The following is a 15150-nucleotide window of genomic DNA, read 5'->3' as shown; positions in this document are numbered from 1 at the left end:
AAGACTCCATGGGTGTTAGAATCATTACTATGTAATCTAGATTATTGACTCTAGTGCAAGTGGGAGACTGAAGGAAATATGCCCTAGAGGCAATAATAAAGTTATTATTTATTTCCTTATATCATGATAAATGTTTATTACTCATGCTAGAATTGTATTAACCGGAAACATGATACATGTGTGAATACATAGACAAACATATGGTCACTAGTATGCCTCTACTTGACTAGCTCATTAATCAAAGATGGTTATGTTTCCTAACCATAGACATGTGTTGTCATTTGATTAATGGGATCACATCATTAGGAGAATGGTGTGATTGACATGACCCATCCCGTTAGCTTAGCACTTGATCGTTTAGTATTCTGCTATTGCTTTCTTCATGACTTATACATGTTCCTGTAACTATGAGAATTATGGAACTCCCGTTTACCGGAGGAACACTTTGGGTACTACCAAACGTCACAACGTAACTGGGTGATTATAAAGGAGTACTACAGGTGTCTCCAAAGATACATGTTGAGTTGGCGTATTTCGAGATTAGGTTTTGTCACTCCGATTGTCGGAGAGGTATCTCTAGGCCCTCTCGGTAATACTCATCACTTAAGCCTTGCAAGCATTATAACTAATAAGTTAGTTATGAGATGACATATTACAGAACGAGTAAAGAGACTTGCCGTTAACGAGATTGAACTAGGTATTGGATACCGACGATCAAATCTCGGGCAAGTAACATACCGATGACAAAGGGAACAACGTATGTTGTTATGCGGTTTGACCAATAAAGATCTTCGTAGAATATGTAGGAACCAATATGGGCATCCAGGTACCGCTATTGGTTATTGACCGAGAATGGTTTTAGGTCATGTCTACATAGTTCTCGAACCCGTAGGGTCCGCACGCTTAACGTTTCGATGACAGTTTTACTATGAGTTTATAAGTTTTGATGTACCGAAGTTTGTTTGGAGTCCCGGATGTGATCACAGACATGACGAGGAGTCTCGGAATGGTCGAGACATAAAGATTGATATATTGGAAGCCTATGTTTGGACATCGGAATGGTTCCGGGTGAAATCGACATTTTACCGGAGTACCGGGAGGTTACCGGAACCCCCCGGGGGGTTGATGGGCCTACATGGGCCACGAGGGAGAAAAGGGAAGGAGCCAGGAGGGGGCCGCGCGCCCCTCCCCCTCCTAGTCCGAATAGGACAAGGGAAGGGGGGCGGCGCCCCCCCTTTCCTTCCCCTCTTCATCCTCTTTCCCCCCTTCTCCTACTCCTACCTGGAAAGAGGGAGTCCTACTCCCGGTGGGAGTAGGACTCCCCCCCTTGGCGCGCCCTCTAGGCCGGCCGCCTCCTCCCCCCTGGATCCTTTATATACGGGGGCGGGGGGCACCCCAAAGACACACAAGTTGATCTACGGATCGTTCCTTAGCCGTGTGCGGTGCCCCCTTCCACCATATTCCACCTCGGTCATATCGTCGCGGAGTTTAGGCGAAGCCCTGCGCCGGTAGAACATCATCATCGTCACCACGCCGTCGTGCTGACGGAACTCATCTCCGGAGCCTTTGCTGGATCGGAGGGCCGGAGATCGTCATCGAGCTGAAGGTGTGCTGAACTCGGAGGCCCCGTACCTTCGGTGGTTGGATCGGTCGGATCGTGAAGACGTACGACTACATCAACCGCGTTGTGCTAACGCTTCCGCTTACGGTCTACGAGGGTACGTGGACGAACACTCTCCCCTCTCGTTGCTATATCATCACCATGATCTTGCGTGTGCGTAGGAATTTTTTTGAAATTACTACGTTCCCCAACAGTGGGCACATCATTTCTAGTTGTGGTGGGTCAACATGAAGACTCATGGGTCGGTTCCATCCTGCGCCACAGATAGGTTGGACCGAGACGTGTTATACGAAGACCCATGTGGAGGACTCGGCGTACAACACGAAGCTACCAGAGTCGGGGAGGACTCTATCCCCACTGGTGATAAGCCGACTATATATGATTTGTAACCCTAGGCCCTTAGTATGTTATACAAACTTGGGGGCTAGTTCGTCGATAGTATACACACAAGCACAATGCATAGTATTCATGTGTACTTTGTACACACCCCTATCACTAATATACAGTACCAGGAGTAGGCTCTTTCTTCAACTGCAAGGGTCCGATCCGAACTAGGGTAAAAATTTGCCTCGTATTACCATCCAGCCTAACAGCCAGGGATATCCTACCGAATGATATGATGAAATCATATCTGCCAACTACTAAGAGAGAGGTGTGTCGGGGGGCAATGTGTGCGAGAGAGGCCTAAAGAAAATGTGCGTGCGGGAGACATGTAGGCACATATATGTGCATATAGAGGGCTAGTAGAGACCGTGCGTGTGTATATATGCATGTGAGAGAAATAGTGTTTTCACATTGAGATTAGTGAAAAGAGTGGTACATAGTAGTCAGAAAGAGAGAGAGAGAAACAGAGAGAGCATGTGCGTGAGATACCCCGACGCCCTCAGAGAGATTGTGAGCATGTGTGAAAGAGAAATGCCGATGCATATAAAGTGTGTGCACTTATGCGTTAGATAGAGAAATATATAACGCGTTTGTGAGAACGGGGCGAGGTATAGTGCATCTACGTGTAAAAGGCGGTTCTACGCATTAAATTAAAATATAAATGGCATTATTATTTTTGGATGAGATCATGAATTTTGCAAATTGCGTGTGGACGAAAATCGGTCTATCAGACACCCATACTCTACTGAATTCTAGGATGTGCATGTTTTTATTACATATTGTTGATCCATAGAGTGAGAGCGGTTTGAAATACAGGCAATGGATGCTTTTGCAATTCATATATAAAGATTAATTAGTGCACTCCATGTTGTTAGTGTGAAGCACTTTATACATTTGTCACTTGCATGGATACATTCCAAATTGCTAGCTATGAAATAGAATACATGTCGAATTCAACACAAAGGGGGTTTCGAAGATTTGAATTCATAGGAAGTGCATTCATCTATTTGAACCCGAGATAATGGCATTTGTAAATCATATGTAAAAGGGGGCATCCATCTTTGTTGTGAGTTTGAACATGCTATATATATTCATACGCATATCTAACTTTTTTTGCAACCAAGGAGATTATATCTAGAACCATGCATGAACTGAGGTAAGTTGCATATTTTTTAATATATACTCGTGTACAATGTATATTCAAATGTACCCCCTCCATTGCAAAATAATCATAGCTTTAGGATTTTCAAGAGTAAAGATTTGTGAAGTTTGACAAATCCTGAAAGTTCAATTCAAGAGAACCGAAAACATTAATGCTTCTGCTCCCAAATATTGAACGAAGCGCCAAATAGGCCGCTGGTCACCCGAAACCACGCGAGACTAATGTTTTGGTGGTAGGAAATTACTGTCTTGACTCTGGACCGTGTAGCCTATCGGCCCGATGTCCAAAGTTCTAAACCATGGGAGGTTTGTAACTTCACCAAGACGCGAGTCTCAAGTGCCTCCGAGAAGCATTCATACGCCGTGGGTGCCTAAACACCCATGTGCTCGGCCGAAATCTATCCCGCCCACATTTGGGACACCTGACATGACTGTCCTACCCCCAACCCGCAATATGTCCAAAATTTTAGATGGGGGCAAAGCTTGTAACTTTCCCCAAATTTCAAACAAGCGCGTCTCAAACCGAAACATTGTTCCCCCTTAGTTCCCCGCCTCCCTCCGTTTCCCCATTCATACTCAGTGGGCGCGAAGACACCCTCTCCACCAGCCATGAAGCCCCAGCCTCCTCCGTCCTCCACCCAATAGCGGCCAATCCACCGCCGCCCTCCTCCATCACACCGGAGCCGGTACCCCAACGTCGTCGTCCAACGCAACCGCAACCGCAACGCCCTCAAGGACTTAGCAGTTGAAGCCGAGGCAGAGCTGCCTCCACGATGCCGATGCCAAAGTGCGCCTTACCAGAACTACTCCGACCACGACGTCCTGCGCCTCACTGCTGCGGCTCCACTGTCGCAACCGTCCACCGCACCGGAGCTGCTCCCGCTATGCTGTCATTCGCCGCCTTGGATTTGCTTCCCTGCTGCTGACAGACGGCCACTGCACCACACTCAACAGCTTGGCCATGGGTTCGTCCAAGGCTGCACTGTCCTCCACAACTTCTAGTTTCTGGCAAACAACAAGAAGATCGTCAGAAAAACAGAAGGAGGACACATCACTACCAGCAGAAAGAGGTACTCCTCTTCCCTTATACGTGCAAATCTTACGTCTCCGCTCACACCGTATTCATCCCACGAAAGAAACTAGTTGAGCGCATCTTACTGCATCTTCTTTGTGATACTAAATGCACAAGGTTTCCACCCTTTTACTATTTCACCTTTGCTAGAGGTCAGTAGCTCGCCTGGATTTCAATTCAGGGTCAGTCAAAACGCAATTAAAAGAAACAACACCCACTTAGGCGCGCAGAGCACCTAGTCCGCCTGTTCCCCGGGGAAGCTGCGCATCGGTGTCTATCATATGGGTGTGGGGCGCAGGAGCTGCTTGCGCTTGATCTGGAGGTTGGTGGGGCTTGAATGGATGGCCGGGGGGCGGTGCCAAGCACGGCGGTGCGGTGAGGTCAAGGGGAGGGCGCACGCAGGGGAGGAATACTGGGCCGGTGGTAGCTGGCGTTTCGAGGAAGATCGTCAACACTGACTGGCTGGAGGTAGATGAAGGCAATCTGCCCATTCTTTGTACATCGGACGGTGCAGAAAAAATGGACTGACCTATTTGCTTTCAGTCGACTGTTATTTTCATAGAATCCTGTAGTAATTTAGTGTGCCATGCATGTTGTAGAGCTATCATATGTCTCCCGTCATTTATTTCTCACTGACCTGCTATCTGCTACCTTTACACTATACTAATTGTGCACACACTTCACCCATACTCACACTGTTTTTTTATGCATGGGTATTTCAGACTCTGACGCAGTGTTGATGAATGCAAAAAAGAAAAGACAGAAGTCACTCCAGTGTAATTCGAAGATAAGCACTAAGTGTTTCAGTGCTCTAATGGGTGCAATGTCAGCAGTTGGAGACAGTAAACGTTGCTCTGCAGTTGATGATCTCAATTGCCACGCACAACCATCCCAGGTGCTTGCTTTAACTTCACGCTGTCAAATGTGGTTGCATGTTGCATATGGTGTCTAGCTTGTATTGCTTCCAATTTGGTTAAATTGCATCTGCTTACTTTACACATTATACCTTTGATAGTGACATGCCTTCCTGTTTTTGATACATACTACATATGTCTATTAACCATGTTCGTACATCAAACTAATACTCTTTTGTATCCCTTGTCAATCACTTATGATGAGACAGTCACCCGAGTGGGTTACTGTGAGACGCCCTACTCGTTTAAAGAGTGGAGTGTCATCCTCCCCACATGATTCTCAAGAAACAGCAAGGCTAAATGAAGATAATCAACATAGCTCTCTAGTTAATCACCGCAATTCCCCCACACCACCATCCCAGGTGCTTGCTCTTACTTGGCAGTTTGATATGTGGTTGCATGTTGCATATGGTGTCTACCTTGTAATGCTTCTAATTAGGGTAAATTGCATCTGCTTAGTTAACACATTATACCTGTGAATATGACATGCCTTCCTGTTTTTGGTACGTACTAACGTCTTTCTATTAACCATGTTCTTACATCAAACTAATTTTCTTGTGTATCCCTCATCAATGCTCCTAATTTGTTAAATTTCATCTCCTTAGCTTAGACATTATACATGTGAATATGACACGCCTTCCTGTTTTTGGTACATACTACATCTGCCTATCACACCATGTTCTTACATCAAACTACTGTTCTTGTGTATCCTACATCTATCGCTTATGATCAGACAGTCACGCGTGTGGGTTAATATGAGACGCAATACTCTTATAAAGAATGCAATTTCATCCTCTCCACATGATTCTCAAGAAACAACAAGCCTAAATGAAGATATGGAACGTAGCTCTGTACCTGAAGACCGCACTTCCCCTACACCACCATCACAGGTGCTTGTTCTAACTTCGCAGTGTGATATATGGTTGCATGTTGCATACGATGTCTAGCTTGTAATGCTTCTAATTAGGGTAAATTGCATCTGCTTAGTTTACACACTATACCTGTGAATATGACATGCCTTCCTATTTTTGGTACACACTACATCTATGTGATAACCTTGTTCTTACATGAAACTACCTCTCTTCTGTATCCTGCATCAATCACTTACGATGAGTCACCTTTATTCGTTACATATTGCATATTATTTCTATCCTCTTGCCATGTATTGCTTCTAATTTGGTCAAATACATTTGTTAGGGCACCCTTTTAATTTGGCAGAGTGATATTGGTTTCATCTTTCATATGGTTTCTAGCTTGCGTCGATTCTAACAAGTGCAAGCACCTTGTGCTTAGTTTACACTTTATACATCATACATGTCAATATGTCATGCTGTCTTGTTTTTCATCCATATTCCATCCTCCTATCATGCGGCTGCCTTACATGAAAGTAGTGTTCGTTAGTATCATGCATCAATGAGTTCTGAAGAGCAAAGTTTATTCTTTTTTCTTGTGGGTTTGACTTGACAAGGCAAAATCAAGAAAGAGGAAGAAAAAGAGTAAGGAAGGCGATGATGGTGGTCCTCTACAGCAACGTAAATGGAGGATATGTAAGGATTCTCCTTGTACTGATAGTGCATTACAAGGTCCAAGTCTCTGCTCCCCTACTCCACCATCCAAGGTGCTTGCTCTAACTTGGCAGTGTGATACCTGGTTGCATGTTGCATATGGTGTCTAGCTCGTATTGCTCCTAATTAGTGTAAATTGCTTCTGCTTAGCTTACACATGATACATGTGAATATGACACACTTTCCTGTTTTTGGTACATACAATATCTGTCTATCACACCATGTTCTTACATGAAACTACTCTTCTTGTGTATCCTGCATCAGTCACTTATGATGGCACACCTTTAAGTTGGCAATGTGATATTGGTTTGCGTCTTGAATATGATTTCTATCATGTATTGCTTCTAGTTTGATGAACACCACCTATGACGAGACATTTTTAACTTGGCAGAGTGATATTGACTGCACCTTCCATATGGTGTCTTGCAGTGTTTCTAATTTGTTGAAGTGCCTTTTGCTTAGTTACCACATCATAGGTGTGAATATTTCAAGCCGCCCATTTTTTCGTACATATTCCATCCTCGTATCATGACTTTGCCTTTCATCAGAGTAGTGTTCGTCAGTATCATGCATGAATGAGTTCTGAAGAGCGAATGATATTCCTTTTTCTTGTCAGTATGACCTCACAATGTAAAATCAATAAAGCTGAAGGAAATTGGCAAGGCATTGGATGATGGTGGTCCTTCCGAGCAACTGAAACGGAGGTTCTCTACAGATCCTACTCCGCCATCCTCCCAACAAGATTCACAAGACGACGCAAGGCTAGACAGTCAACGTAGCTGTGTAGATGATGAGCACATCTCCCCTACTCCACCATCATAGGTGCTTGCTCTAACTTGGCACTATTATATGTGGTTGCATGTTGCGTATGATGTCTATCTTGTATTGCTTCTAACTTTGTTGAATTGCATCTGCTGACTTTACACATAATGCCTGTGAATATGACATGTGTTCCTGTTTCTACATCAGACTACTATTCTTGCATATCCCACATCAGTCACTTATGATAAGGCACCTTTAAGTCTCCACTGTGATATTGGTTGTGTCTTGCATATGATTTCTAGCATGTACTGCTTCTAATTTGATGAAACGTCATACAGTTTGAACTTGGCAGAGTGATATTGGTTGCATCTTTCATATGGTGTCTAGCTTGCAGTGCTTCTAATTTGTTGAAATGCCTTCTGCTTAGTTACCACATCATAGGTGTGAATATGTCACACCATCCTGTTTTTCATACATATTCCATCCCCGCATCATGTGTTTGCCTTTCATCCGAGTAGTGTTCGTCAGTATCATGCATGAATGAGTTTTGAAGAGCGAATTTTACTCCTTTTTCTTATCGGTTTGACTTCACAATGAAAAATTATTAGAGCTGAAGGAAATTAGTCCGGCAGTGGATGATGGTGGTCCTTGGGAGCAACTCAAACATGGGGTCTCTACATATTCTACTCTGCCATCCTCCTAACAAGATTTACAAGACAACACAAGGCTGGACAGTCAATGTAGCTGTGTAGATGATGAGCACATCTCCCCTACTCCACCATCACAGGTGCTTGCTCTAACTTGGCCCTATTATATGTGGTTGCATGTTGCGTATGATGTCTAGCTTGTATTGCTTCTAACTTGAATTGCATCTGCTTACTTTACACATAATGCCTGTGAATATGACACGTGTTCCTGTTTCTAGAACATACGTGTACATGATGAGCACATCTCCCCTATGCCACCATCACAGGTGCTTGCTCTTACTTGTAACTGTTATATGTGGTTGCGTTTTCCGTATGATGTCTAGTTTCTATTGCTTCTGATTATGTTGAATTGCATCTGCGTAGCTTACAACTTATACCTGCAACGATCTCTTACCCATAAGAAACATTTAACTTGGGACTGTGATGTAGGTTGCATCTTGCATTGTCTTCTAGCTTGTACGGCTTCTAATTTCTTGAAATGGCACTTATGACGAGACACTTTTTACCCGATAGAGTGATATTGGTTGCATGTTCATATGGTGCCTAGCTTCTATTTCTTCTAATTTTCTTGAAATGCCTTCCGCTTACTGTTTTTTCATAGATATTCCATCCTACTATCGTACGTGTGAATATGAAACACTGTCTTTTTTTGTATATATTCCATCCTCCCATCCTACGCTTGCCTTACATCAAAGTAGTGTTCGTCTGTATCATGCATCAACCAGTTATGCATAGCTAATTTTATTCATCTTCTTGTGGCTTTGACTTCATAAGGCAATATCAGAAAATAGGAAGGAAAAGAGTAAGTTAGGGGATGTTGGTGGTCCTCCGCACCTACGCAAACAGAGACTCTAGATTTTCCACTGCTACTGCTAATGAAGTTGAAGTCCCAAGTCTACATGATGAGTTCATCTCCCGTACTCCACCATCGCAGGTGCTTTCTCTAAGTTGATAGTGTGATAATTTGTTTTCATGTTGCATATGTTGTCTAGCCTGTATTTTTTCTATTTTGATTAAATTGCACCTGCTGAGTTTATACGTTATACATGTGCATATGACATGGCTTTCTGTGTCTAGAATACACTGCATCTATCTATCATACCATGTTCTTAAATCAAAGTACTGCTGTTGTGTATCCCGCATCAATCACTCATGATTGGATGCTTTTAACATGATAGTTTGATAGTGGTTGCATCTTGCATTGATTTCTATGTTGTACTGCTTCTAATTTTTCGAATTGCCACTTATGACAAGACACTTTTAACTTGGCAGAGTAATATTGGTTGCATCTTTCATATGGTGTCTAGCTTGCATTACTTCTATTTTCTTGAAAATCCATCTGCTTCGTTTGCACATCGTAACTGTGAATATGTCATGTCGTCCTGTTTTTCTTACATATTCCATCCTCATACGGTTGTCTTACATCAAAGTATTGCTTGTATGTATCATCCATCAATGAGTTCTGGAGAGTGATTTTATTCTTTTGTATTGTGGGTACAGCTTGACATGGCAAAGTCAAAAAAGAGCAAGGAAAATAATATAGTAGGGAGTGCTGTTACTCGTCGGGTGAAACGGAAAAGGATCTGCCGTCGAGATTCTGCTGGTACTTATAGTGCAGTAGAAGGTCCAAGTCCAGTAGCTAAATCTACAAACACAGTATCACCTGCTCCACCAGCTGCAGCATCCACTTTAATTGTACCAGCATCTCAACCAGTTACTCGTTCATCGTAACTGGCCAGTTCCCAAGCTGCCTTCACACCTAACACTACTTCCAAAGCACTGCTGACACAACAGGACTTGGCAAGATCAGATGAACCTCATGAGCATCAACATCAAGACGGTACCTGACCGAGTCAAGTTGTAGTTGCATGCTCCTTTATATGTACTCTCACAGTTTGATGTACACCAACACTTTCCATATTCGTTGTTGAACTAGCACCACGGCGCAAGAGGAAACAGACATCAGAGATAATGCTTGAAAGATTAACAAAATCTAAAGGAGGAAGAATGGATATCCATTTTGAGGCAGGTATAAAAAGGCCACGTGATGCTACAGAGTCAGCCAAGTTAGTATCAGAGGCAGCCATTGCTGTTAGGTGTCATGCACGTATCCTCCCAATGTGGATCGAGTACAGGAATGAGAAAGACAATACCCAGTTTAACACCTTCCTTGACCATTTATCCGTAAGTAATGTTATTCATCGCAATTAGTAATATTGTCTTGCTCTGTCCCATACTTTCTAGCTTCCTCCTAATAAGACTCACATTCTTTTTTCAACAGATGAGGTTCAAGTTGGATCCGAAAGATGATGCAACTAAACAAGCATGCACTCATGTTTTTCAGTCTGCTCTGCGATAGTATCGGTACCACCTTAGAAAATCTCACTTTGAAGGCAAGGCTAACAATGAAATCGCCCTAACATCTCTAGTGGAATACATTACAGATGAAGACTATACAGCCCTCGTTAAAAACTGGTCTGGTCCAAAGTATCAGGTAGGCTATATGTATTTGATTAAACCACATATTGAACTTGTATTTATGTATGTGCCTTACAAGTGTATCTTCTTCTAGGCTAACTATTTGAACAACAAAACCAACCGTTCTAAAGTGAAATTCCAACAGACAACAGGATCTCATAGCTATATTGCACACTACGAGGCTCTTGTAAATAGCTGCTACTTCCTTCTTTTTTTTGTGCCATATTATCATATCTATATTGACTTGTTCCAAATACAGAGGAAAGCCCGTGCGGACCAAAAAGAACCTGAACCAAATACAGTGCAAATCTTCAAGGATTGCCACACCAGCAAGATGAAGGGCATGAGCACACCAGTTCAAGCCGCTGTTGTAAGTCCTTACTCCTCCTGCCTTGAACTCACTGGTACTGTGATGTGTTCATTTAACTACTTGGTTTGCAGCCAATGTCAGTTATTCTGTTCACTTTTATACACAGTTGTCTTAACATATCATTTCACCTTACATGGTTTAAAAGAGATGAAGGATATTCTTTTGGTCTTGATCTGTAATCTAGTTGTTATGTTCACGTGCGCACACAATGATAAAATAGCCTGTTTGTTTTATATTTGTTTGCCCATGATATGAATGATGTCATACTATGTTCATCCTACTTTAAACCATGTCTCTTTATCCTTAGATGTCAACGAATGTGAGGAAATAGACAATACAGTAGGCATGCTACATGGACATATGTTCCGAAAGTGATTTTATTGTGTAGTTGGCACTACAATACATGCTAATGTATTACAGTAGTTCACCAAAATAAGTTATGTATAAACGTTTAACCTACTTTGTTTGTTTTTCTCTCATTAGTAACTTATCTGGTACACTAATCTACAAGTTCAAACTTTCAGGAAGCTATGGAACAAATGATTAAACAGCCACAACCACCTGAAAGTGACGAGGCTACTACATGCACAATGTCACCTCTTGCTGCAGTGCGTCAGTATCTCTCCACTAACAGTGCAAAAAGCACCTTCCTGCGTGATTCTGGGTTGGTTGTCAAGGTAACCTCGTCCAAATCGCCTACTGAACAAAATATTCCTTCTAGATAGAGAGATATATCTGTGCTCCAGACACAAGTCCAATCCCTAATGGACGTTGTTTCAGAAACAAGAATAGTGGTTGAGAAATGTCGTCAAGATATAAATGGTTTTGAAACCAGACTATCAGACATTCACTTCTTTGTTCAAGAGCAATGGCGGAAAAAAGGTGGAGATCGTGCTGCTCCATCAGATTCTACAGCCTGAAACATTAGCACTCAGGTCAAATGATATGTGCTTCTATACATCTGATGGTGCTTTTATCTGGAAGGACTCTGAACTTTATGCCAACAAGCCTTTTATTGTATGGTTGGAATTTATTTTGTTGTGATACGACATTTATGAGGCTGCCACAGGCTGCAGTAATTACGACGCTATTTTTGTATAGTGTAGGTTTATCTTAGTAATGTATTCGGCCGAAAGCTTCATAGGAGCCCAACATGCCAACATTCGTCGGGCCCATTCCAATTGAGCTAAAAACGATTACGTGCCGAAATTGGTATGTAGCCCACTAAAAAAATCTGGGCCTAAATCAGCATAAGCTTTCATATTTTTCTGGTAGGCATGTGCCCATAGTGGGCCTTTAACAGGCCAAAACATAATTTGGGCCCTCAGTAAAAATAGGCCGTTTACAGGTGTAAATATCTCGAGCCCATAAAAAACATGGGCCTTTAATAGACCGAAAGTGAGATTGGGCCCTGATTGTGCCAAATAACCCAGTCGACTTAGCAGGCCGAAATGGTGGCCCATTTACGATGCAGATCTTTGACAGGCCGAAATTCGGACGGGCCGTAAATGCGCCGACCTAATACACGGGCCTTTAACAGGCCGGAACTTCGATCGGGCTAGATTATCGTCATTTTTATATGGGCTGTTTATGGGCCCGATATGACGTTGGGACACATATGGCCCATGGTTTACATCCGGTGTTAACAGGCCAAAAATGACAACAGGCCGAAAGTGGCCCAAATCTATAGTGGGCCTCTAACAGGCCGAATGTCATACATGGACGAATATGACCCAAATCCTTCAAGGTCGTTTATGGCCCGAAAGTTTTGATGGCCTGTAAATGGGCCCAAATGAAGCTAGATCTTTAACAGGCCGGAAATACGCCGGGCCGTAATTCGGCCAAATTACTTAGCGGATTGTTAACGGACCAGAAGTGACCACGGGCCGCGTTGATGACAATTTTAGGGTAGGCCGTTGACGGGCCGATTTGACGGAGAATGTTGGGCCTTTAGCAGGGCTGGCCCATTATGGTCTGTAGAATCTTCTGGGCCTTTAGCTGGGCCGGCCCATTGTGGTCTGTAGAATCTTCTGGGCCTTTAGCTGGGCCGGCCCATTATGGTATGCAAAATCATGTGGGCCTTTAGCTAGGACGGCCCATTATGGTCCGCTAAATTTTGTGGGCCTTTAGCTGGGCTGGCCCATTATGGTTCACTAAATCTTATGGGCCTTCGGTTGGGCCGGCCCATTTAAACTTTGTGGGCCACTTTTGGGCCGGTCCACGTGTCAACATATCATAGGCCCATCTCGACCGTTGGATGAGTGACACTTGTGCCAATGCGGAGCTGACGCGTGGATCCGTCAGCCAATGAGAATTTTACACGTGGAAAATCGGCATTGGTCCTGGCTATTAACAAGTTATCGGATCCAAAATCTGACCCGATAGCTTAACGGCGTTCTGTTACGGTGGATGCCACGTGTCGGTCACCCTTGACGAAAGCACTTCTATGACGCGCGATTTATCGTCATGGAAGTGGACACTTCTGTGATGATAATTTTGGTAATGTCATGGAATACTTCTATGACAGCACAGCTCTGAGTATGTTGATTCTGTCATAAAATCGTCACGGATGTACATGCATGACAGAAAACGCGACCTACTGTGACAAACACCTATCATCATGGAAGTGTATTTTTTTGTAGTGTTTAAAGTAGAGGCACACCTTCACATCCTTGCATCACGATCCTTTTGCGTCCGTACCTCCATTAGAATCACGTCCGTGCCTCCAGTTCATTACGTGCGTGCCTCTACGTCAGGTAAAACCGTACCTCTGTCATACGTAACATGTTAAGAAAGTTGCTGACAACAAAAACATCAGCAAACCGAGCATTACATCCACCCCACTGGCACTAAACATGACGTCATCGAAAATGCAGAGGCAGGAGTGTGCCTTACGGCCAGCTTCCGACGTATCGGGTCTGAAAATTTGCTTCCTTCTTAACACGGGACATGACTATCATAGAGGCAAAGGCTCCATCCTTCACCTCTGAGCCTCGACAAGAACGACGATCGTGCTTGTAACATGGATCGTGAAGTGTATAAATGATACATTAAGGAGACATTAGAGACCACCTTGCACCTATTTCAAACGTGACCGTGCCCATTCCGTCGGCACATTCATGCCTCTCTCAAAAGTAATAGTCGTGCCTCTACCACACATCATATAAGTGAAAAATAATTCTTTCTACACTTATAAAACCCAAAATGTCCTGCATAAATGTCGAATCCCATCTTGCGGCAAAACCATGCAAGACGGTGCTTCTCAGAAGCACATCTATGGCTTTTTTGCGCATGTTGTTGAATGCCTCTCTAGAATCTAACCATGTAGAAACATATTCAAATCTAACCACACTGAAATCTCTAGAATCAAATATGTGCCCTAGATGAAACGTTTATTTTGTACTACTTGAAACTACAATCTATAATAAAACAATACAGTGTAATAAAAGATATGCCTTTCGACCCAAGTATGGTACTGGAAACTACAATTTGTAATAAAACATACACCTTCCATCACAAATTAATTGGCTCAACCTTGTACTAACCAGTACAATGTGAATTGTACTGCCTGGTACGAAGTTACTGCAAAGTTGACACATTTATTTTGGGACAGGGTAGGACTACTACTTAAGAACAAAACACAATTGCTTGACATGGAAACGAAACTGTCTCCATTCTGACATCGACGATTGCTTGACATTGTTCAACCTTTACAGGTATACAAGACAGGGAAAGCATAAAAACCATGGAAAAGCAAACATCTACCAACAAAACTACACTACTCCCCGTCGTCGGAGATGTCCACTATCTCCATGATGACATCAACGTCGTTGGCCTCCACCTCCTACTCTGCATCCACCTCGTCGAAGAGAACATCGGTCTTCGCATGTTCTTCCCGGAGGAAGCGCTGGTTGGACTCCACATACGCCTCATCTTGGATGGACTCCAGGATAGCGGTCTGCTCCGCCATCAAGGCAGACTCACTGAGATAGAACTTTGCCTCGTCTTACATGTCCACGCCTTCCTCGTCGTCCTCGTCATCCTCATCCACGCCTTCCTCATCGTCCTTGTCATCCTCGTCCACGCCTTCCTCGTTGTCCTCGTGTCGGGGGAAAC

This window comes from Triticum aestivum, chromosome 4B (genome assembly GCF_018294505.1).
Source record: "Triticum aestivum cultivar Chinese Spring chromosome 4B, IWGSC CS RefSeq v2.1, whole genome shotgun sequence".
Classification (NCBI taxonomy): domain Eukaryota; kingdom Viridiplantae; phylum Streptophyta; class Magnoliopsida; order Poales; family Poaceae; genus Triticum; species Triticum aestivum.
This window is presented reverse-complemented; position numbering follows the sequence as displayed.